Source organism: Oryx dammah, unplaced genomic scaffold (genome assembly GCF_014754425.2).
Source record: "Oryx dammah isolate SB20612 unplaced genomic scaffold, SCBI_Odam_1.1 HiC_scaffold_1, whole genome shotgun sequence".
Lineage (NCBI taxonomy): Eukaryota > Metazoa > Chordata > Mammalia > Artiodactyla > Bovidae > Oryx > Oryx dammah.
Window position 1 is genome coordinate 102,552,583 of NW_024070185.1, and position 23,466 is coordinate 102,576,048.

Here is a 23,466-nt window from a genome sequence, read left to right on the forward strand (position 1 = left end):
CTCTCTCCCCCATTTATTTAAACCAGTATATACAAATGCATTTCTATTTCACTCAAAGGGTTACAATCTGTCAATATTGTTATCAGCTTGATTCACAAATGTCCTGGACTCCACCAGTGGAGTCCCTCAAACTGGCTTTGATGGTGTTTTGATCTATCTCCATCATTCTTTCAGCAATTCCATGTTTTATGAAACAACAAGATGTTTTGGATCCATCTTGAATTTTCCCCTTGTCAGTTCTCAAGAAGCCATTACTCTTAGGGGCTCAAGTTTCTTCAGCAGAGAGAGGCTTCCCACAAGGCACTAGTAAAGAACCTGCCTGTTGATACAGGAGACGTAAGAGACACAGCTTCCATCCCTAGGTTGAGGAAACCCCTTGGAGAGGCAAGGGGTGGCAACCCACTCCAGTAGTCTTGCCTGGAGGATCCCACAGACAGAGGAGCACACAGTACATAGAAACCAAGAACTAAACATGCTCAGTGTGGAAGGAGTGCCACTGCTTCAGATCCTTTTAATGGGCAGAGACAGAACATACACTCATGGACATACATATAATCTGCTCAGTTCAGTTCAGTTTAGTTCAGTCGCTCAGTCGTGTCCGACTCTTTGCAACCCCATGAATTGCAGCACGCCAGGCCTCCCTGTCCATCACCAACTCCCGGAGTTCACTGAGACTCACGTCCATTGAATCCGTGATGCCATCCAGCCATCTCATCCTCGGGCGTCCCCTTCTCCTCCTGCCCCCAATCCCTCCCAGCATCAGAATCTTTTCCAATGAATCAACTCTTCGCATGAGGTGGCCAAAGTACTGGAGTTTCAGCTTTAGCATCATTCCTTCCAAAGAAATCCCAAGACTGATCTCCTTCAGAATGGACTGGGTGGATCTCCTTGCAGTCCAGGGACTCTCAAGAGTCTTCTCCAACACCACAGTTCAAAAGCATCAATTCTTCAGCACTCAGCCTTCTTCACAGTCCAACTCTCACATCCATACATGACCACTAGAAAAACCAGAGCCTTCACTAGACGGACCTTTGTTGGCAAAGTAATGTCTCTGCTTTTGAATATACTATCTAGGTTGGTCATTACTTTTCTTCCAAGGAGTAAGCGTCTTTTAATTTCATGGCTGCAGTCACCATCTGCAGTGATTTTGGAGCCCCCAAAATAAAGTCTGACACTGTTTCCACTGTTTCCCCATCTATTTCCCATGAAGTGATGTACCTATCTATTTTTCTATGTATGTATGCATATAAATGAAAAACGACGCATCAACTCATTGCTTTCCGTTTCAATCTACAACTCATTATAAGATTTACTTTAGGCTCACCCCTCTCCATTTTTGTAAATACCTTCTCCATCAGTGAAAAACCAAACCTGTAGCATTTCCGATATACTTACTTATCTTTTCAGTCCCTCCTATGTATTACCCACTGAAACAAGCATGAGGGAAAGACCAAGAGCATCTCACACATGCCAGTCCTCATAACTTTAGGTGACTGAGTTAATTCTGGTAGACACCTAGCTCTTGTTATGTGTAAAAAATAAACCCGTGCTAATTTAACCACTACAGGTCTAGTGGCTACATTTAGCTGAATACATTCTCAAGTTAACCTCGACTTGGACAGTGTCTTTGTGCTGTAGGTGACAATGACCCCTCTCTAGCTCTGTGGATAAATCTGATTTATTTCTTCCTCTCATTTCACTTTCCAGTAATTGGAAATTACGTGGAAGGTGAATCTGGCCATGGGAAGAATCAGTCTTTCTCTTCTTCTGTAAGTTACTGTGTGTGGGTATAAGGTTCATGATTTCTGTGGTCTAGCTACTTGCACAGAGAAGAACCTGATCCAAAACTGCAGCAGGAAATCCAAACTAGTATCTACCTTGCCTTTTGACCCTCAATTATTTGAATTGGTACATTTTTCCACCAACTAACCTGATTTGAATTGAATTTTCCATTCCTTGCTGCTAAAAGCAACCTAATTGATAAATGCAGATAACAATATATATTTTAGGGTCAGTTCTTGGCACTGAAAATGCAGAAAGAAATGTCTACTTTCAATGAGATCAAACAACATACTAGTATACGTGCCATCAATGAAAAGGAAGATGTAGGACACAGGAAGAGCTCAGAGGAAGTCTGGATGAAGGGTTGCCTTAACTGACCAGGATTTTACTGTGTATAGAAGGCAAGACAGCAATAAAGACCACTGTAGATAAATTATTTAGTACAAGGACATAAAACAGTAAATGGAGTGGCAGGTTGGTGATAGGGGTGTTAATATTAGAAATAAAACTTTGTGCTATTATTGATTTCATGAAGATACATATAGTGGTCACATATGGGTGCTATGAAGAGATCTCTGGTGACTAAAGGGATACATATATGCACAGGTTTTAGGGGATATAAAGATGAAAGACTAAATGTTGCCAGGGTCGAAGTTATAAATTGAATCCTCTGAAATGCCTCTTCTTATTAGACTGGCTTGTGGAGTGGATCCTACTTCTCTGAAGGGTATACTGAATTTGATCCCATAATTTGAATTTTCTTTATTTTACTGACAGCTCTGTGTTTCATGGATCTGAAAGTACAGGCCAGGAAGCTGTCCATGTCAAGACATGAGGCTGCCCACACCCTCTAATCCAAGATGATGGGTATAGTTACCTATAGAATTTCTTCAATGAGATTATGAAACAAAGTTCCCTGGGGCAAAGCCCAGTCTTGTTCTGAATTAGCAGAATCTGTTTGGTGGCTTCTTTCTACCATTCCAGAATTGGTCCTTACCCACAATGGCCCAGATCTGGTGCAGCTTTTTTTACTTTGTTGCTAGATGCGCCTTTGGGGAGTAGACAATAGAAATGTCTTCTCCTTTGCTATCACCATGGAAACCTAAAGCACTGATCAAGTCACTAAGTTAATTACTTCATTCCAGAATTTTTTGTATTACTTGAATTAATTGAAATCCAACAAAAGACCATGATGTAATGGAAAAAAGAGATAAATGTTGGGGAAAAAAGACATAAAACAATAATTATTTTAGAGTATGGGATTTTATGGACTTTCCTGGTGACTCAGATGGTAAAGAATCTGTCTGCAGTGTGGGATGCCTGGATTCAATCCCTGGTCAGGAAGATCTCCTGGAGAAGGGGATTCTATTTCTGGGGAATAAAGATAATTAGAAAAAATAACCTTTAGGATAGATAAGGCAATTTCAACAGTTGGTCAGATACAGGATAAATATACTAAAAATCAATATTTTCAATAGATATCAGCATTCAGGAGATAGAAAATTTAACAATGTACATTTAACAAAATAATCAAAGCATTAACAATTGATGGAGAGATCCAGAATGTTCACCAGTCCTGCTAAGTCACCTCAGTCATGTCCGACTCTTTGAGACGCTATAGACTGTAACCTGCCAGGTTCTCCTGTCCATGGGATTCTCCAGGCAAGAATGCCGGAGTGGGTTGCTGTGCCCTCCTAAGGGGATCTTCCCCACCCAGAGATGGAACTTGTGTCTCTTAGTTACGTCTCCTGCATTGGCAGGCGGGCTCTTCACCACTAGTGCCCCTGGGAAGCCCTCGATTGTCTTACCTTCCATTAGACAATCAAATGTCACTATCAGTTGAATGGAACTGAATGTGGAGATCCCCTTTATTTAGCATATACTATGTCTTTTGTTGCCAAGCACTCTTCCAACTTGAACCATAATCCTTAAGGCAATCTGTATGATACATACTATGAAACTCCTTTTGATATGAGCAAATTGAGAGAGGAGAAATCTCCAAGCTCACACAGTTGGCAAATGTCACACTGGGGTTTAAATTGCTCTCTGTTTCTCTGATTGGCTCTCAAATTCAGTTTTGTCACTATTTTCACTGAAATCATTTTTCTCTGTTGTAGAACTTTCTCTTTAAGTTGAAGATGTTCCTTTTCATGGAAAGACGACTACTACAATTTTCCTCCTTGGCTTTTCCATATAGTAGGTCAAAAGTTTTTATATTTGGCTTCTGTTGCAATTTCCTTCCTATTTCCACAGGTGAAATGCACCTAGCTGAAGTCAGTAGCTGATTATCTGTTTTGGTTTAGAAAAACTGCTGGCTTGTAAATAAGGAAAACAGAACTGTAGCCAAATTCTTTTCAAATCTGCCTTTTTGCTTTCAAAGTGGACTGTAGAGAATCTGTGGCATTTTGTCATTGTTTTTCAAATTAAATCTTGAAAGAGGAGGAGAAACAATGGTGGAAGTCCTGCGTGTCTCTGACTTGATTGGATTAAGTGTCCTCAGTAGACTGGTGTTTTCATGGAGAATTCCTCAAATGTGACTCCCCAAATGTCAAGGCCTTATTAATCAATGCCATAGCTCAGCATCCTTACTGCCTTGTCTCTAATGACATTTTCCACAAGAATGGGATCTTTCCATTATTTTTGTCTTTGACAAATGTATCTGTGTATAAATTGGAAGAAAGGAAAACATGTGGGAGTCTCTTGAAACTTTTTGGCTTTAGCCTAAAATAACTAATGTGAGTGTCTTGGGGAGTTATTCTATGGAGAATATACATATATTTTTTACGGAAAAGTAATGTGAAGCCCAAAATTTGCTTGCAATGCAGGATACTGACCTTTAAGAAACAGATCTCATTATTCCTTCTTGTGCTGATTAGCATTTCACACTTGGTGGATTGAGAATAAATAAGAATTAATAGCTAATACGGGACTTCCCTGGTGGTCCAGTGGCTAAGACTCTGAGCTCCCATTGCAGGCAGCCTGGAGCCAATCCCTGGTCAAGGATCTAGATCCCTCATGCTGCAGCTAAAGATGCCCTGTGCGCCAGCTAAGGCTCAGTGAAGCCAAATAAATAATACACATCTTAAAAGCAAACCCCCTCCCTCAAAAACACAAACGTAGCTCACTTAGTCTTACAGTCTCTCCACCGTGGCTTCATCACACTAGATGGGGAAAACATGGAAACAGTGACAGATTTTATTCTCTTGGGCTCCAACTCATTAGAAAAGACCCTGACACTGGAAAAGATTGAGGACAGGAGGAGACGGGGTTACAAAGTATGAGCTGGTTGGATGGCATCATTGATTCAATGGACATGAGTCTGAGCAAACTCCAGGAGTGCTGCAGTCCATGGTGTCACAAAGAATCTGACGGACTTAGCGACTGAACAACAATAGCTAAACAATGATGGGATTCAGATGTGAATGGCCATATATGATAAGATATAGTGGAAAGAACATGGGTTTGGAATTGTGTGTAACTCCATTCAACACCTGGTTCTCTTACTTATAAAGTACCTAGAATAGTTATATGACTACTTTTGTTTGCACATAAAAATAGAGTAAGAAAATGCAATTTACCTATTAGGTTTGCCATTCAGCATTTTTTCTCATGATTTTTCATCTGCTTGGAATGTCTTATCCTTTTTATATGCCTAGATAATATCTGTTAGGCTTCAAGGTTTAACACAGTGTTCACTTCCCTGTGAAGACTTCTTTGGCTATTCCTCTCTATTGGGAAGAGGTTTTCCCGCCCCCCAGCTCCCAAGTTATTTCTCACTGTTATAAATATCCCACTAAATTAAATATATTTATTTCCCCATGTGTGTCTCTGGTTAGACTGTGCCAGGGACCTCTCTTCTTCACCTTCACATCCTCAATGCCTAGACTGGTGTCTGATGACATGAAGGTATTAGAAAATGTTTATTTTGATAGACTTGGAATATAGAAATGGAATCATTTTCAAAAGAAACCTACATTTGTCTGTATTGTCCAGTTGATTTTCCCAATTAGCCACTAGCAATAGAATTGCAGAACCAAAAGCTAGAATGACAGATCCTGTTCAGCCAACTCATCTAACACCAGTTTGTGATCTACCTTCCCAGTTTCTTTCACATCCACATACTGTCTATATTCATAATTTCTATGAATATACTCATCCACATACTCTACCTACATTCATAATTTCTAACATTTAAAAAACTGAACTACTTACTTTGAACTTTTTAATCAGTTACTTATGTGATGTTAAGCATTTGCTATGATGATTATTTTCTAGCACACATTACAATAATTCACAGCTGCTGAAATGTTTGCAAGTTTGTCCTTGTACTACCTGTAAATGTTCCACATACCACCAGTGGTACACACACCCTGTTTGTGAAACACTGAGCTTTGGGTCCTTATTTACATGTGAGGACTTTACTTGCTTAGAGAAATACGTGTCCAATCAGGGGTCTCACAACAGCAGAGCCTTGACACAAATCTAAGTCTTCTGAGCAGGTCTTCAATAGATGTTTCATGAATTAAACCAAATATGTACATTTCCTTGGAGCTCCAGCATGTCGAACAGCCTTTGTCATCACGCCCGGCCTTCCTGGCTCTGGTGAAAGCAAGACACCACGTACATAGCTCCCTGCCTGTGCCATAGCAACCCAGCACAACACAGATGGCTGGCTTGGCAATCTGCCCACCAGACGCTGATCACATACCTGGCGGTGAGATACAATGACAGCTTCCCCCAGGCAGGGATAGCATGCGTTTGCATAGTGTGACTAGAGTTTATGTGATATGCAACAGAGATTGCGTCTCCTGACTTCAGGCCAATTTGCTAGTTTCGAGTCTAGAGGCAATAACTTTCCACTGGTGTAATGACAACTTGTCTCTGGCAGCTGGATCACGTTAGGGCAGTAGGAATTTTCTTTTTTGGTCCCCTTTCAATAGTGTCTTGTAATAGTAGGGTAGCATTTTCCCAAGTTGTCTCTTGCCAACTGCACACATGTATTGGCTCATGAAGTCTTGAGCATTTCCTGGCATCAAAGAATGAGAATTGTCTCTATTTCCAGGAGAGAACAGTCTCTGTTATACAGGTGGAGAGACCAAAACTCATTCCAACCCATAAAGTATTTCTTACGTGTTCATTATTGTTTGTTAAATTGAATGATTGACTATCGTGTATGAGCCTTTCCACCAGGATCTGAACTTGCAAAGATAAATAATGCACCCTGTGATTAAATAGGCACTCGGACAAGTAGACGAGACAGACCTTTACACTAAGGGATCTAACACAACACTGTGAGTGGTCCAAAAGCAGGGCGTATCCAGGGCTGTGGATGCACAGGGGAGGGGGTGGTTAACTCTCCCTGGAGGAGGTGGAAAATGAAGGGTACATATGAGCTGGATGTTGCATCCAGGAACATGCATTCTGGCAATGTGGTGAAACTTTTGCTTTGCTGCCTGATGGAATCTGTTCTCAAGTTCTAACTTTACTATTTACTCATTTTGTGACTTTGGGAAAGTCATTCGAAGTTCCAGATCTGTTTCTTTATCTATAAAATGGTGACAGAAAGAGTTCAAGTCATATATGTTTATATAGAGTGAGAACAAAATGAAACAATTATGAAGGACTTAGCATCTTTTCTGGCATCTGAAGCTTGGGCAATAAATATTAGCCCTGGTTGTCATTTTTATCATTGTTACTCTTATGGGATGGTGATGTGAGCTGCCTTGCAGGCAGACTTGGGATGCGGTAGTGTCATCGGCATCAGAAAGCATTGACTCCAAATTTGGCTCAGAATTGCACTACCTGTTTGTCCTTGGGCAGTCTCCTCTGTTCTGAAGTAGTTTATACTAGTTAAGCAAGCAGAGTAGGAAGCCACTGTGAACAGTAAATGTATATCTGGTTTCTGTCCCTGGTCTCTGGCACACAGCTCCTAAAAGCCATTGGAATTTCAGGAGCGATAAGAGTGTTCTTTGGTAATGAGATGACTGGTATCTGGGGACCCCTAATGGCACCCCACTCCAGTACTCTTGCCTGGAAAATCCCATGGACAGAGGAGCCTGGTAGGCTGCAGTCCACGGGGTCACGAAGGGTCAGACACGACTGAGTGACTCCACTTTCACTTTTCACTTTCATGCATTGGAGAAGGAAATGGCAACCCACTCCAGCATTCTTGCCTGGAGAATCCCAGGGACGAGGGAGCCTGGTGGGCTGCTGTCTATAGGGTCGCACAGAGTTGGACACGACTGAAGTGACTTAGCAGTAGCAGCAGCAGCAGCAGATATCTTCAGTATGGGGGCTGGTCTCCAGAAAGACCATAGCAGGATTTAGTGGCTTGGAACTTTCAGCCCCACTCCCTACCTCTAGGGAGAGGAGAGGTAATGGAACTTGCATTAATTGCCAATGGCCAACAATTTCGTCAATCATTCCTGTATCATAAAACCTCCATAAAAACTTCAAAAGTTTTGGGGTTGATGAGCAAGCACATCACGGAGCTGAGGGGTGGGGGTTGTGCCCCTGGAGGGCATGGAAGTTCCTTGACCATAATCTCCATCCCTCGTTTGTGCCCAACTTTTCCCATTGGCTGTTCCCGAGTTGTATCCTTTATGGTAACCCAGAAATAGTAAGAAAAGTGCTTTCCTGAGTTCTACGTCTGTTTTAGCAAATTACCAAACCTGGGGAGGAGGGGTTGGCTGTGGGAACCTCCTGTATAATTGGCTGGTCTGAGTACTGGTGACAACCTGGGACTTGCAGCTGGTATAGAGCCTTGTGGCCCCGAGTCCTAAAGTTATGGAATCTGATGCTAACTCTAGGGAGATAGTGCCAGAGTTCAATTGAACTGTAGGACACCCAGCTGGTGTTGAAGAGTTGGAGAAATTATACTGGAGAAAACACTACACTTGTGGTGTCAGTCAGGTTGTGAGTAAAAGATGGTTCAGAGCCACTTATCCTCATCCATTAGGTTTCATTCCAAAGGCAAATCATTTGAACACAGTGACATTTCTGGAATTGTGGTTCTTTCCAAACATCTCACTGTACCACTCATTAGGTTTTGGAGGTCACACTTTTTTTTTCAGAGAAACAGCAGAATGTGAGCATGGTACATTCCGTTTTCTGGAAGAGTCAAGTGTAGACTCATGAGTCAAATATCCCATTGCAAGATGCATAGCATACTGAGGATTTGAATGCCAAAGAAGCAGAGACAATGGACAGAAGTTGGGGTGATGTCCAGGACCAGAAGAAGGCCATGCTATGTTGAAGGGGAATGCTTCCAGGCAGAGAAATGCTCACAGCTAGTCGGGATTCAGAGTATGTGGTGTGCAGTGTGCTCTGAGGGCAGAGATGGAAGTCTTCTGTCCTTCTAGGGGAGCTGGGGAAGTGAGGGTGGCAGAGTCCTGAGAGCTGAATCAGTCTCCAGGAATAGTTCAGAAAGGATCGTCTGGGCAGAGAAAAGAGACTTGCAAAGATCTGGGAGAATAGGTGTTTGGAGTGTATTTGATAAATGATGAGATGTGAGTGGTCTGGTGTATTAGGGAAGGAGTATCAGACTAGGCTGGAAAGAGTGTACAATCATGCTAAGTCACTTTAGTTTTGCCTGGCTCTTTGAGACGCTACGAATTGTAGCCCACCAGGCTGCTTTGTCTTGGGATTCTCCAAGGAAGAATACTGGAGTGGGTTACCATGTCTTCCTCCAAGGGATCTTCTCGACCCAGGGATCAAAACTGCGCCTCTCTTGTCTTCTGTATTGTTATGTGGGTTCTTTACCACTAGTGCCACCTGGATAGTTCAGACTGGAAAGAGTGGTTGGGGGCAAATTTGGGAAGACAATGAAAAACTGCTTCCAGCTGAGAATTTTCAACGTGTTTCACTGCCCACCCAATCGCTCTCACCATTGTAATTGACAATAGTGAGGAATGAATGCCAACGCTGTGCTATGTTGTTGTTCGGTCACTCAGTCATGTCCAGCTCTTTGCTACCCCATGGACTGCAGCATACCAGGCTTCCCTGTCCTTCACCATCTCCTGGAGCCTGCTCAAACTCATGCCCACTGATTCGGTGATGCCATCCAACCAGCTCATCCTCTGTCATCCCCTGCTCCTGCCTTCAATCTTTCCCAGCACCAGGGTCTTTTCTAATGAGTCAGCTCTATGTACTACGCATCACACTAAATGGTTTATGCATTAAATATCTTTTAATCCCCACAAAAAATGGAAAGATTTAGCCTTTCAGCTAGGATAAATTTGGCTGAGAATAATATGTAGATGGCTGGATGGCATCACTGACTCGATGGACGTGAGTCTGAGTGAACTCCGGGAGCTGGTGATGGACAGGGAGGCCTGGTATGCTGTGATTCATGGGGTCGTAAAGAGTTGGACACGACTGAGCAACTGAACTGAATATGTGCATGTTCCCAGCCCTGGATAACAGTGACATAAACAAGATACAAATTTGGTTTTCTCTCCTGTACAGTCTGGAGTTCAAGGATGTAATGATGGATCTGATCTAGGAAGGCCTCAGATACCTTGGCTTCTTCTGCTTTGTTGTTTCCCCATCTCTATGTCCCAGGCCATGTCATAGCCTGAGTCAGACTAGTCTAGCTCTAGTTATTTTGTCCACCTTCTTGTCAGTAGCAAGGAGGAAGCACTGAAAAAAAAATAAGGTCATGAAAATATGCTGGAAGTGTGTGAGAAAGCTTTCTAGAAACTACCTCTCAATATTTTTGTTTGCATTCTTTTGATTCAAAGTTAGTCCTGTGGCTACACCTAGCTGCAGAAGATGCTAGAAGATATGGTATTTGTCCTCAGCAGCCATGTGCACAACTAATAAATAGAAAAGGGATGAATGGATAGCTATATTTCCAGATAAGGAAATTAAGGTTTAGAAAATCAAGGGAACTTGCCTACAGTGACACAGATATCAGGTGTCTACTGGACATGGAACAATAGACTGGTTCCATATTGGGAAAGGAGTATGTCAAGGCTGTATATTGTCACCCTACTTATTTAACTTATATGCAGAGTACATCATGCAAAATGCCAGTCTGGATGAAGCACCAGCTGGAATCAAGATTGCCGGGAGAAATATCAATAACCTCAGATATGTATATGATACCACCCTTATGGCAGAAAGCAAAGAGGAACTGAAGTGGCTCTTGATGAAAGTGAAAGAGGAGAGTGAAAAAGTTGGCTTAAAACTAAGCATTCAAAAAATGAAGATCATGGCATCCAGTCTCATCACTTCATGTCAAATAGATGGGGAAACAATGGAAACAGTGACAGACTTTATTTTCCAAAATTACTGAAGATGGTGACTGAAGACATGAAGTTAAAAGACACTTGCTCCTTGGAAGAAAAGCTATGACAAACCTAGACAGCATATTAAAAAGCAGACACATTACTTTGCCAACAAAGGTCCATATAATCAAAACTATGGTTTTTCCAGTAGTAATGTATGAATGTGAGAGTTGGGCCATAAAGAAGGCTGAGCCCTGAAGAACTGATGCTTTTAAAATGTGATGTTGGATAAAATTCTCAAGAGTACCTTGGTCTTCTAGGAGATCAAACCAGTCCACCCTAAAGGAAATCAACCTAAATATTCATTGGAGCAACTGATGCTGAGGCTGAAACTCCAATACTTTGACCATCTGTTGCAAAGAGATAACTCATTAGAAAAGACCCTGATGCTGGGAAAGACAGAAGGCAGAAGGAGAAGGGGATGACAGAGGATGAAACGGTTGGATGGCATCACTGACTCAATGGACATGACTTTGAGCAAGCTCCAGGAGATGGTGAAGAACGGGGAAGCCTGGCATGCTGCAGTCCATGGGATTCCAAACAGTCAGATAGGACTGAGTAAAATGAACAAGATTTCAGTTGATTCAAGTTCCAGTGTCTTAATGACAAGACTTTATCTCCAGTATCACTTATATAGTCTAATTAATAATTCCCCCAAAGTATGCTGCTGCTGCTGCTAAGTCACTTCAGTCATGTCCAGCTCTGTGCAATCCCATAGATGGCTCCCCCGTCCCTGGGATTCTCTAGGCAAGAACACTGGAGTGGGTTGCCATTTCCTTCTCCAATGCATGAAAGTGAAAAGTGAAACTGAAGTCGCTCAGTCGTGTCCTATTCTTCTCAGCCCCATGAACTGCAGACAACCAGGCTCCTCCATCCATGGGATTTTCCAGGCAGGAGTACTGGAGTGGGGTGCCATCACCTTCTCCACCCCCAAAGTATAGCCTAGGTCAAAGACTTGGGTGAAAATATTTGGAAGGAAATTATGGGATAACCTATCATCCTGTTTTGTCCAGGGTGTTCCTGAGAAACTGAAGGAGTTCCTGGGATGCAGGACTTTCAGTTTTAAAGGTGGGACTGCTATCTAGGGGAGGGAGACAGGCAATGGAGCAAAGCTGATGTGAAGGTCCATCATGAAGCAGTGGGACTCCATTTTATCAGGGCCTCTGAGACAAATGCAGAATTCCTTTCCAAATATCCACCTGAAAGACAGGTACCTTTGTTTATCCATTCCTCTGTCAATGAACATTTAGATTGTTTCCATGTGTTGGCTGCTGTAAATAGAGCTGCTATTAACATGGGGGTGCATGTATCTTTTTGAATTATCATTTTATCTGAACATATGCCCAGGAGTGGGATTGAGGGATCATATATGGCAACCCACTCCAGTACTCTTGCCTGGAAAATCCCATGGATGGAAGAGCGTGGTAGGCTATAGTTCATGGAGTCGCAAAGAGTCAGACACGACTGAGCAACTTCACTTTACTTTTTACTTTACTTTATAGAAACTCTATTTTTTAAAATGGAAAAAGTGATCTCAGTTCATCGCTGAGATGGGGGACCAGAGTCATTGCCATCTCCCACTGCCTGTAGTCTTGTTGACTTCTTGTATTCTTTCTTTAGATGCTACCTTTTCACAAGTTTGTTCATGAGATTATTAAAGGGGAAGCTAGGAGAGAGGTCTGGTTATCTGTTAATTAATTATTCTTCATTCCTTCTTTTTTATCTTTGCAAAGAACCAACAAGTTAGGCAAGGTTTTGTGTGATCAAAGACTGGAAAACTGTACTTGGGCCAGACATGAGCAGAGCGTGGCACGTGCTTGATTTAAGGGTAAACTACCCTTTGCTAAATTGACAAGACATAAGGGGTTTCCTGCTGAGGGTGGTTTCTTGCTAAGAGCTAATTGCAAACAAATTCAGATAATTTTTTGAGCTTCCTATAGTCTCTTTGACTTGGAAACTTTATTTCAACCCTTCCACAATCCTTAGCATGTTGCATATCTACTGATGAGAACAGAGTCACTTATGGAAAAAATATGCACAGTGGAAGGAGCTAAATTTATAGGATAATGACTCATCCATTTATTGAGAAAATGGTCAGCACTGAAGGCCCTTTGTTCTGTGATATGGGAGAGTCTGTGTTTGGGGTGTGCTATGCCAATTTAGAGAAGACCTCAGGCCCCTGCCTCCTCTTGGGCCCCCACATAGGGCAAATCATCCAGGCAGAGTATCCTTTGTCCACAGTGCCCTTGGAGAAAGGAATTCAATTCTTCCTTCTCCAAATACACTAATCAAACGGTGTTTTGATTAGCTTTGATTAGTGTTTTGATTACTTTTCCATCCCTTGAAGAAGCACTGAGCCCTGAATTCACTAAGGATACTCAGGGGACAATGTCACATGGAGTGAAATTAATTTTCATTAATTCACTCACATGTGGGAAACCAATGGAAAAGGTTTGTTGACAAAACTACTTGAAAAAGAGTAATACGTTGGAAATGACATGACTCTTTGGGAGGCTTCCTAGTTGTCTGGTTTTTTGCTCATGTAACACATACTGATAAAATGAATAAAAATTAAAAGAGCAAACACACCAAAAAACCACCATGCAATACAAATAGAATAAAGTCAATAATCTTTAAACCCTACTTGGAAACTATTAGCTATAAAAGGAAGACAGAATGGGCTTAAACTCTGGATCTCAGTCACATGTGTATGGTGGTCATTTTGACATTTTAAGATCTAATATGAGACAGCAAAGAGATTTTGAGATGATTACTTTAGGGTTACACTTACATTCCTTTAAGCCCATTCCTGCCTCAGGATTCATCCTTTTCCTCCTTTTACAACAATGGTTGTTTTGGAGGGAAATTTCAAGTACAAAATTATCTGAAAGTACTTTTAAATGATCTGTGCTTAAAAGAATAAGAGAATAAAAATATTTAGAATTATAATGATGATTCACTCTAACTCATATCAACTGGATACCTCAGCAGAGCCTGACAACCAAGCATCTCTGGAGTCCAAACTGTCTTTCCCTTGGTTAGACATTAGCCTCCAGTAACTTAGTTGCAGGGCTGCTGTTCATGACAAGAGTGCTGAAATTCTCACACTATTTCGTGACCAGTTGAGGGGGTGGAAACTGCCATATTCGAGTTATCCTATACTCTTTCCCAATTGAGAAGACTCAGTCATGAGTACCAAAAGGAACAGAGCCAGCCTTGTATAAATCATGTGAAAGCAAACATTTTATTAGGAGTGGCCATTCTCCATCACTCTGGGATCCTGATGCTGTCCCAGTCACGCCAAGAGCCCAAGAACTTCTCACCCTGAAGCATCCTCTTTCCAGGCCAAGTGATTTAATGCTTGGCAGTGACAGAATCCTTTATTTAAGTGAGCTCTTTTATGAAAACTATACATGTGAAATGAATAAGAGCAACTCTGATGAAATATGACAACTCTGCAGCCCATTTCTCAGAGAGGATTTCTCACCACATTTGCAGTGTCTAGGGTTCTGCAGAACCACATTTGCAAATTTCTGATGTAGACAATTCCCATTGTAAGTGCCCATGGAAACTTACCTGAGTCAGACTTTGTATGTTTGAATTCCAGCTCTTCCAAGTTAAAATTTTCACTAGCTCTCTGATTTTGGAAGACATTGCTTAACCTCTCTCTTCTTCAATTTCTTTACCTCCTAAGAGAATAACATTTTGTTTGCTATCAAACAGGGCTGATGTGGGGATAACACAATGCCGGACACGTGAAAGAACCTAGAAGAATGCCTGTCACATAGTGTTTCTGTGCTCAGTCAACTTCAGTCACGTCTGACTCTTTGTGACCCTATGGAATGTATCCTGCCAGGCTCCTTGGTCCATGGGATTTTCTATGACCAACAACACTGGAGTGGGTTCCCATTTCCTCCTTCAGAGGATCTTCCCACCCCAGAGATCAAGCCTGTGCTTTCTGCATCTCCTGCATTGCAGGAAGATTCTTTACCACTGAGACATTAGGGAAGCCCCTGTCCCATAGTACTTACCCAGTAGATATTATGTGTCATTGTTTTGATTATTGTTATAGCTCAAAGTCATTAGTTATAACTTAATATGATAAATCAATGCATGTTTATAGCCAAAATAACAACAATAATGAGAAAAATAACAACCATGAAACACACCAGTAATCACAATAATCACTTTGCAATGATCACTCTGTTTAGCCACTTTTAAAATATGTAGCCTTATAAGGTAAATACTTCTTAGACCCATTTTACAGATGAAGAAATCAAGATTCTAAAATGTTAAGCCACTTGCCCACAGCCAGAGGGCTAATATGTGCCATAGTCAGGGTGTAGAGCTTAGAATTGTCTAATTCAAAAGCCCAAGCTCTTCACTGTTCTGTGAATGGCCCCATGCCCTCCCAATTTCTTTTCTTTTAAAGGAACTTTTCAAGAGATGGTTCTAAGGATGAAGATTTCAAGCCCTGGCTTCTAGATGCACAGATGATACTGAGGAATAAGTGTCATCTTCCTTGCTGGTGTTCTATAAACTCTAATGGTGATAGTTATATAACAAAGGGCTCCAAGTTCTTCATTTTTACCAAAGGAAGTGACCTCATGATCATCACATATGAAATCCTAACTCGTGAAAAATGTTCCTGCACTTTCTACACCCTGTATATGTCTTGTTTTAACCAGCCTTGCAGATCTTAGTTCAGTTCAGTCACTCAGTCATGTCCAACTCTTTGCCACCCCATGTCATGCAGCACTTCAGGCTTCCCTGTCCATCACCGGCTCCTGAACAACTTGCTCAAACTCATGTCCATTGAGTCGGTGTTCTCTTTACTCAGATACTGAAAGATAACAGAGTATAATGTGGATTCTGTTGTCAGACTGGGGTTCAAGTAATGCCTTGGCCATGTGCTACCTGTGTGATATGTGCTAGCCTTTTCCATTCTCTAAGACTCAACTTTTTCCTTTATAGAGGTGATTAATTCCATCCATAAAGTCCTGTGAGGCTAAATACAATAGAAAGCTCTCAGCCCCACGCCTGGAGTCCTCAGTATGTAGGAGCTATTGCTGTAATCATTAAGTGCAACATCCTCATCAGTTTCAGGAATCTGTTTCCAGCCACATTTCACCCAAATGTGAGTTTCTTTCCCAGGAGTCTGTGTGCTCTGCATGGTTGAGAAGGCGCCGGGCTCTTCTCTCTGCTCCCTTGATAAAGGCACTTTCACCATCAAATGGGTCCACTGAATCAGCCCAACATTTCCCCTCCCTGCTCCCTCCCCGCTAACTACATTTTGGCACTTCTTCAAGGAGCTTTCTGTAATGAGCAGGTTCCCAGAGAAAGCCGTTTCCTGAAAGGCTTATAGCATTTAAAAGAAAACAAGTTTAGAGTCTCAACATTCTTGCTTTTGAAGAAAGAAAGAAAGAAGCTTAATCTGCAAGCCTGGCAGCTCTAGCCAGAGCCTCAGGCTTTCCTGATCACAACCCTAAAGAACCATCATCTCATCTTGCCTGCTATTTCCCAGCTCCCTTTGCAACTTCATTCTGGCTTGCCTGCGGAGGGTTTGGTGGGAAACCCAGCCTCTCTTCTAATCCTTTGTTCCTCAAATTAGGGCTGAGTACTGTTGCCATTCTGATCAGATAAGCATAAATAAGCCCCTTCCTTACAGTAGTATGAAATATAGTGACGCTGTTTTGTGACAGAAAGAAAGTGCTTATGTACCTAGGAGCCAGACCAACAAGAGTGTCGATCTTTTGGCCACCTGCTGTGGCACCTTGAACAAATTGCTGATTCTCTTTGAGCCTCCATTGTCCTTCTTAGTTAAATTGGAATCACTGTGTCTTCTTTACTTGTGTTGTGAAGACTGTATCGACAGTGCACATTTAGGTCTGGAATATTCTATGTGCTTCACAAATGTCAGTTCGTTTACAAAGCTTGCATTGATTCACTTGATGCAATAGCTTCTGAGCTCTTGCTGTGTGTCACACAGGATTAGGCACTGGAAATAAAGAAGTGCTACACAGTATGACTACTTTCATGGTGGTTACAGACTGGCAACCCGTGCAGTGCGCCATGGATAAGGAGAGGTGGGGATAAATGAAAAGTATGACATAGTTCATCATAAAACTGTTGAATATTAAAGTTATTTGAGGATGTAGACACCAAATCACCTTTTTATAAATAAGAACAAGTGACATAGCCAAGAAGAGAAGTGATCTATTTAAAATCACATGGAAAGTCAGAGAGAAAACTGGAACTTTGTGCATAGTTTGATGCTTTCCTTTTCTTTGCCGTTTAGAAGCTTATAGCTTCACTGACATGTGAAATAATTTGCAAAGAAAACATATGAGTATGTATTAATTATTTTGTTTAAAAAATACTTGGGAACTTCCCTGTTGGTCCACTGGTTAAGAACCTACCTGCAAATTCAGGGGACATGGGTTCTATTCCTGGTCTGGGAAGAGCCTGCATGCTGCGCAGCAACTAAGCCTGTGCTCTGCAGATACTGAGCCCACGTGCTGCAACTGAAGCCCAGTCACCGAGAGCCCATGCTCTGCAAAAAGAGAAGCCAGTGCACTGAGAACTCCGTGCACCACAGCAAAGAGCAGCGCCCACTCACCGCACCTAGAGAAAGGCTGGCATGGAGCAAAGAAGAGCCACCTCAGCCTAAAGTAAAGATAAATTTAAAAAAATACTTGGAAGGAGCTCTGAAGTTGAGGAGGTTATTTAGGAAAGACTTCTACAGGAGGGAAGATCTCATCCAGGTCTTGGGTAATGAGTTGGGAGAGAATCCTCTGGACACAAGAAATTCATGAAAAACACCACCATTTGGGGGCTTTTTCTAAGAAAATAAAATCAGCTTTTTTGTTTTGTTTTCCTTTTGTTTTTACAGACTCTTAATCTCAAGAATCTTTTCTGTTGTAAGTCACTCTGTTTAATGTAGAAATTAGGCTTCAGTTCAGTTCAGTCTCTCAGTCGTGTCCAGCTCTTTGCAGCCCCATGAACCACAGCACGCCAGGCCTCCCTGTCCATCATCAGCTCTCAAAGCTTACCCAAACTTATGTCCGTTGAGTCAGTGATGTCATCTAACCATCTCATCTTCTGTCGTCTCCTTTTCCTCCTGCTCTCAAACTTTCCCAGCATCAGACTCTTCAAATGAGTCAGCTCTTCACATCAGGTGGCCAAAGTATTGGAGTTTCAGCTTCAACCTCAGTCCTTCCAATGAACACCCAGGACTGACCTCCTTCAGGATGGACTGGTTGGATCTCCTTGCAGTCCAAGGGACTCTCAAGAGTCTTATCCAACACTACAGTTCAAAAGCATCAATTCTTCAGTGCTCAGCTTTCTTTATAGTCCAACTCTCACATTTGTACATGACCACTGGAAAAATTATAGCCTTGACTAGATGGACTTTTGTCAACAAAGTAATGTCTCTGCTTTTCAATATGCTATCTAGCTTGGTCTTAACTTTCTTTCCAAAGAGTAAACATCTTTTAATTTCATGGCTGCAGTCACCATCTGCAGTGATTTTGGAGCCCAAAAACATAAAGTCAGCCAATGTTTCCACTGTTTCCCCATCTATTTGCCATGAAGTAATGGGACTGGATGCCATGATCTTCGTTTTCTGAATGTTGAGCTTTAAGCCAGCTTTTTCACTCTGCTCTTTCACTTTCATCAAGAGGATCATTAGTTCTTCTTGACTTCCTGCCATAAGGGTGGTGTCACCTGCATATCTGAGGTTATTGATATTTCTCCCGGCAATCTTGATTCCAGCTTGTGTTTCTTCCAGTCCAGCGTTTCTCATGATGTACACTGCATAGAAGTTAAATAAGCAGGGTGACAATATACAGCCTTGACATACTCCTTTTCCTATTTGGAATCAGTCTGTTGTTCCATTTCCAGTTCTAACTGTTGCTTCCTAACCTGCATACAGGTTTCTCAAGAGACAGGTCAGGTGGTCTGGTATTCCCATCTCTTTCAGAGTTTTCCACAGTTTATTGTGATCCACACCGTCAAAGGCTTTGGCATAGTCAATAAAGCAGAAATAGACATTTTTCTGGAACTCTCTTGCTTTTTTGATGATCCAGCAGATGTTGGCAATTTGATCTCTGGTCCCTCTGCCTTTTCTAAAACCAGCTTGAACATCGGGAAGTTCACGGTTCACATATTGCTGAAGCCTGGCTTAGAGAATGTTGAGCATTACTTTACTAGTTTGTGAGATGAGTGCAATGTGCAGTAGTTTGAGCATTTTTGGCATTGTCTTTCTTTGGGATTGGAATGAAATCTGACCTTTCCCAGTCCTGTGGCCACTGCTGAGTTTTCCAAATTTGCTGGCATATTGAGTGCAGCACTTTCAGAACATCATCTTTCAGGATTTGAAACAGCTCAACTGGAATTCCATCACCTCCACTAGCTTTGTTCATAGTGATGTTTCCTAAGGCCCACTTGATTTCACATTCCAGGATGTCTGGCTCTAGGTGAATGATCACACCATCGTGATTATCTGGGTCATCAAGATCTCTTTGTGCAGTTCTTCTGTGTGTTCTTGCCATCTCTTCTTAATATCTTCTGCTTCTGTTAGGTCCACACCATCTCTGTCCTTTATTGAGCCCATCTTTGCATGAAATGTTCCCTTGGTATCTCTAATTGTCTTGAAGAGATCTCTAGTCTTTCCCATTCTATTGTTTTCCTCTATTTCTTTGCACTGATCACTGAGGAAGGCTATCTTATATCTCTTTGCTATTCTTTGGAACTCTGCATTCAAATGGGTAGGTATATCCTTCCTTTTCTCCTTTGCTTTTCACTTCTCTTCTTTTCATAGCTATTTGTAAGGCCTCCTCAGACAGCCATTTTGCTTTTTGCATTTCTTTTACTTGGGGATGGGCTTGATCCCTGTCTCCTGTACAATGTCATGCATCTCTGTCCGTAGTTCATCAGGCACTCTGTCTATCAGATCGTCCCTTAAATCTATTTGTCACTTCCACTGTATAATCATAAGATATTTGATTTATGTCATACCTGAATGATCTAGTTGTTTTTCCCACTTTCTTCAATTTAAGTGTGAATTTGGCAATAAGGGGTTCATGATCTGAGCCACAGTCAGCTTAGTGGGTGATAAATTACAAATAAATGGGCGTTAGATATATAGATTTATGTTTCCATGACTCTGAATTATAAAAACATTTACCCCACAGGAATATTATACTCCATCTCTGATCTTTTTCTGAAGGGCACTGGAGATTAAGTTTATTCCAGCCCCAACATGAATATCTTATTAAGGAGTCACTAACAAAACAGCTTTCCTATCTCTAAAATCTGTGAATTGGAAAGTAGTCCTACCTTTTTCTTTTCTTTTTCTTGTGGGACCTCACACATACATTTCTGTAGAAGCCTTTTTGTGCTTCTAGAAAACATTGTTTGCCAAAAACTATGTTAGTTACCCAGCTTAAATCAATTGGAAGGAAGTTGAAGTCAACAATCAATAAGACTCATAGGTATTTGGGCTTTAAGGAGAAACCATAAATACTAGGACAACAAACTCAGATTTGGGAATATGTAGGTGGCTTCATGCTAACCCCAGGAATTTCTCAGGACAGGGGATTCCATCACGTGTAATTATATCCTATGAAATTTATGTGATGTTAATTTTCTTGGAAACCTGAGTCCAAATTATTTTTAATATGGTAAGAACTCTTGGAATATTATCCCTGCTTGTGAAATGGGCAAATTGGCTCTCTTTTAGAAAGCTCCATGTCCAGGTAGACTGGGACAAGGTGTCTCGGGCATCTGTAATGCCTGATGGAATTGGTTTGTAAGGGCAGCTTGTCAGCCTTAGCTGAGTCTAGGAACTGCTCTCCACTGAATGGTGAAAATGGTGTGTTGGAATTAACCCAGGTTTGGGCTCTCACAACTTTCCACTCAAATGCTTCAACACCTCTTGACAGGTTGCTGAGCTGGTTCAGGCAGGGTGGGCGACCACTCCTTAGGACTAAATGGATATCGATTTCTTATAGCCTAGAGTTAAGGCAAGAGGATGTTCATAGTTCAGAATATTTTCTTACCCAACTTGCCAAAGAGACAATCCAGGCTGGGGAAGGCAACAAGGCGAGGTGGACTTGGGGTTGTCTGCGGGCTCCATCCTTTACTCAATGAGCTCTTGAAAATGTTACATGACCCTTTTCAGTGTCGGCCTTTTCTACAAAATAGAGACACCAACATATAATTTATGGGATTTTTAAAATGCTCAAATGAAAGGTAATAAGCAAAGCACATGGCAAATAACTAACACAACATTTAAAATCAACTCTACTCCAGTAAAAGTTTAACAAATAAATAAATATTAGATAAAAATGGCTATGATTTAGGGGAAAAAAGCATCAGATTGTGAAAGAATTTTAGATGATTTTTAAAGGATGAGCAATCTAAGAAGTGGACACATTGACACTCAGAAAGATCCCTGTTGGAATGAAACAATCGAGTTCTGAATTTTAGCCCAAGTTGTCCATGCTTGTTCTCTTTCATAAGGGCATGCTCATTTCATCAGGATACCCAGAAGTGACTGGGTGTACTCACACCAAACACCTCTGCAAGTGACCAAAGTCTGAAGCTGAACAGCACTTTATTCATTTACACACAGACGGAACTGTAACTACCCATAGGCTTGGATACTCCTTTTCCCTGAGCAGCTGATTCCCCTGTGCACACACACATTTACAAGGGGAGCCAACCTCTACTACTTAGAGAAGGAAATGGCAACCCATTCCTGTGTTCTTGCCTGGAAAATTTCATGCACAATTCATGGGGTCGCAAAGAATCAGACATGACTGAACACGCATATACAGACAACCTCTACGAGATGGTGATTATCAGACACAAAGTGAAAAATGGGTCAGCTCAAGGCTCTTAGCAGCTAATGTGAAAGGGACATGACTTTTGGTTGGCCTTCTCCAAGGTAGGGACAAAACTGCCAAGAATTTTGTGTGTTTATATTGGTGTGTTTGTTTTGATATCTCTCCTGAAACACTTTTTCTCCCTTCCTCTTTCCTTCTGTTCCTAGCAAGTTTCATGAGCAGAATAGGGGGGATGCAATCAGAAAATGACTGTTTTTTTTTTCTTTCTTTCTTTCTCATAGCTGCACCTGTGCACCTTACCTAGCCTTGTCACTACCTGAAGTTTTGGATGAAAATCTCTGGCAGTCCAATAGCTGATCTGCTCCCTCTTAAAGCAAATGTGACTTTCATCCATTCCTAATCTCAGGACTATCTTGTTTCAGTAATCAAAGTGTCCGGTTTCCTTCAGTAGTCAAAAGGTTGAACTTCATGAAAATATAAGTTTCCTCCCTTTCTTTGCTTAAGATATCTGTATCGCTGTGGATATTCTTTGTTCAATTGTTTTGAATCTTTTTCTCTGCCTTATACTCTTCCTTCTTATTCATAGAACATTCTGTTTCTGATTCCTTCAGGAGCAAAACTGAGTTAAGGATGGAGAAGTGAGCTGGGCAAGAAAAGGTTTTGAGAACAGCATTGCTTTGAGCTGGCATCAGTGCTTTCAGGCTTTGAAAGTTGTTTAAAGGTGACACTCAAATGTATGGACACCAAAGGGAGAAACAGGAATAAACTGGGAGATTGAGATTGACAAGTATAACACTCTGTGTGTGTACGTCTGCTTAGTCACTCGGTTGTGTCCGACTCTTTGTGATCCATGGACTGTAGCCCACCAGGCTCATCTATCCATGGAATTCGCCAGGCAAGAATACTGGAATGGGTTGTCACTCTCTTCAGAGGCAAATGAAGGTGTGATGGATTCAGTTCAGTTCAGTTCAGTTGCTCAGTCTTGTCCAACTCTTTGCAACCCCAAGAATCACAGCATGCCAGGACTCCCTGTCCATCCCCAACTCCCGGAGTTCATCCAAACTCTTGTTCATTGAGTCAGTGATGCCATCCAGCCATCTCATCCTCTGTCATCCCCTTCTCCTCCTGCCCCCAATCCCTCCCAGCATCAGGGTCTTTTCCAATGAGTCATCTCTTCGCATGAGGTGGCCAAAGTACTGGAGTTTCAGCTTTAGCATCATTCCCTCCAAAGAAATCCCAGGGCTGATCTCCTTCAGAATGGACTGGTTGGATCTCCTTGCAGTCCAAGGGCAAGGGACTCTCAAGAGTCTTCTCCAACACCACAGTTCAAAAGCATCAATTCTTCAGTGCTCAGCTTTTTCCCCAGTCCAACTCTCACATCTATACATGACCACTGGAAAAACCATAGCCTTGACTAGACGGACCTTAGTTGGCAAAATAATGTCTCTGCTTTTTTTTTAATTTTTACTTTACAATTTTGTATTGGTTTTGCCATAGATTGACATGAATCCACCACGGGTGTACATGCGTTCCCAAACATGTTG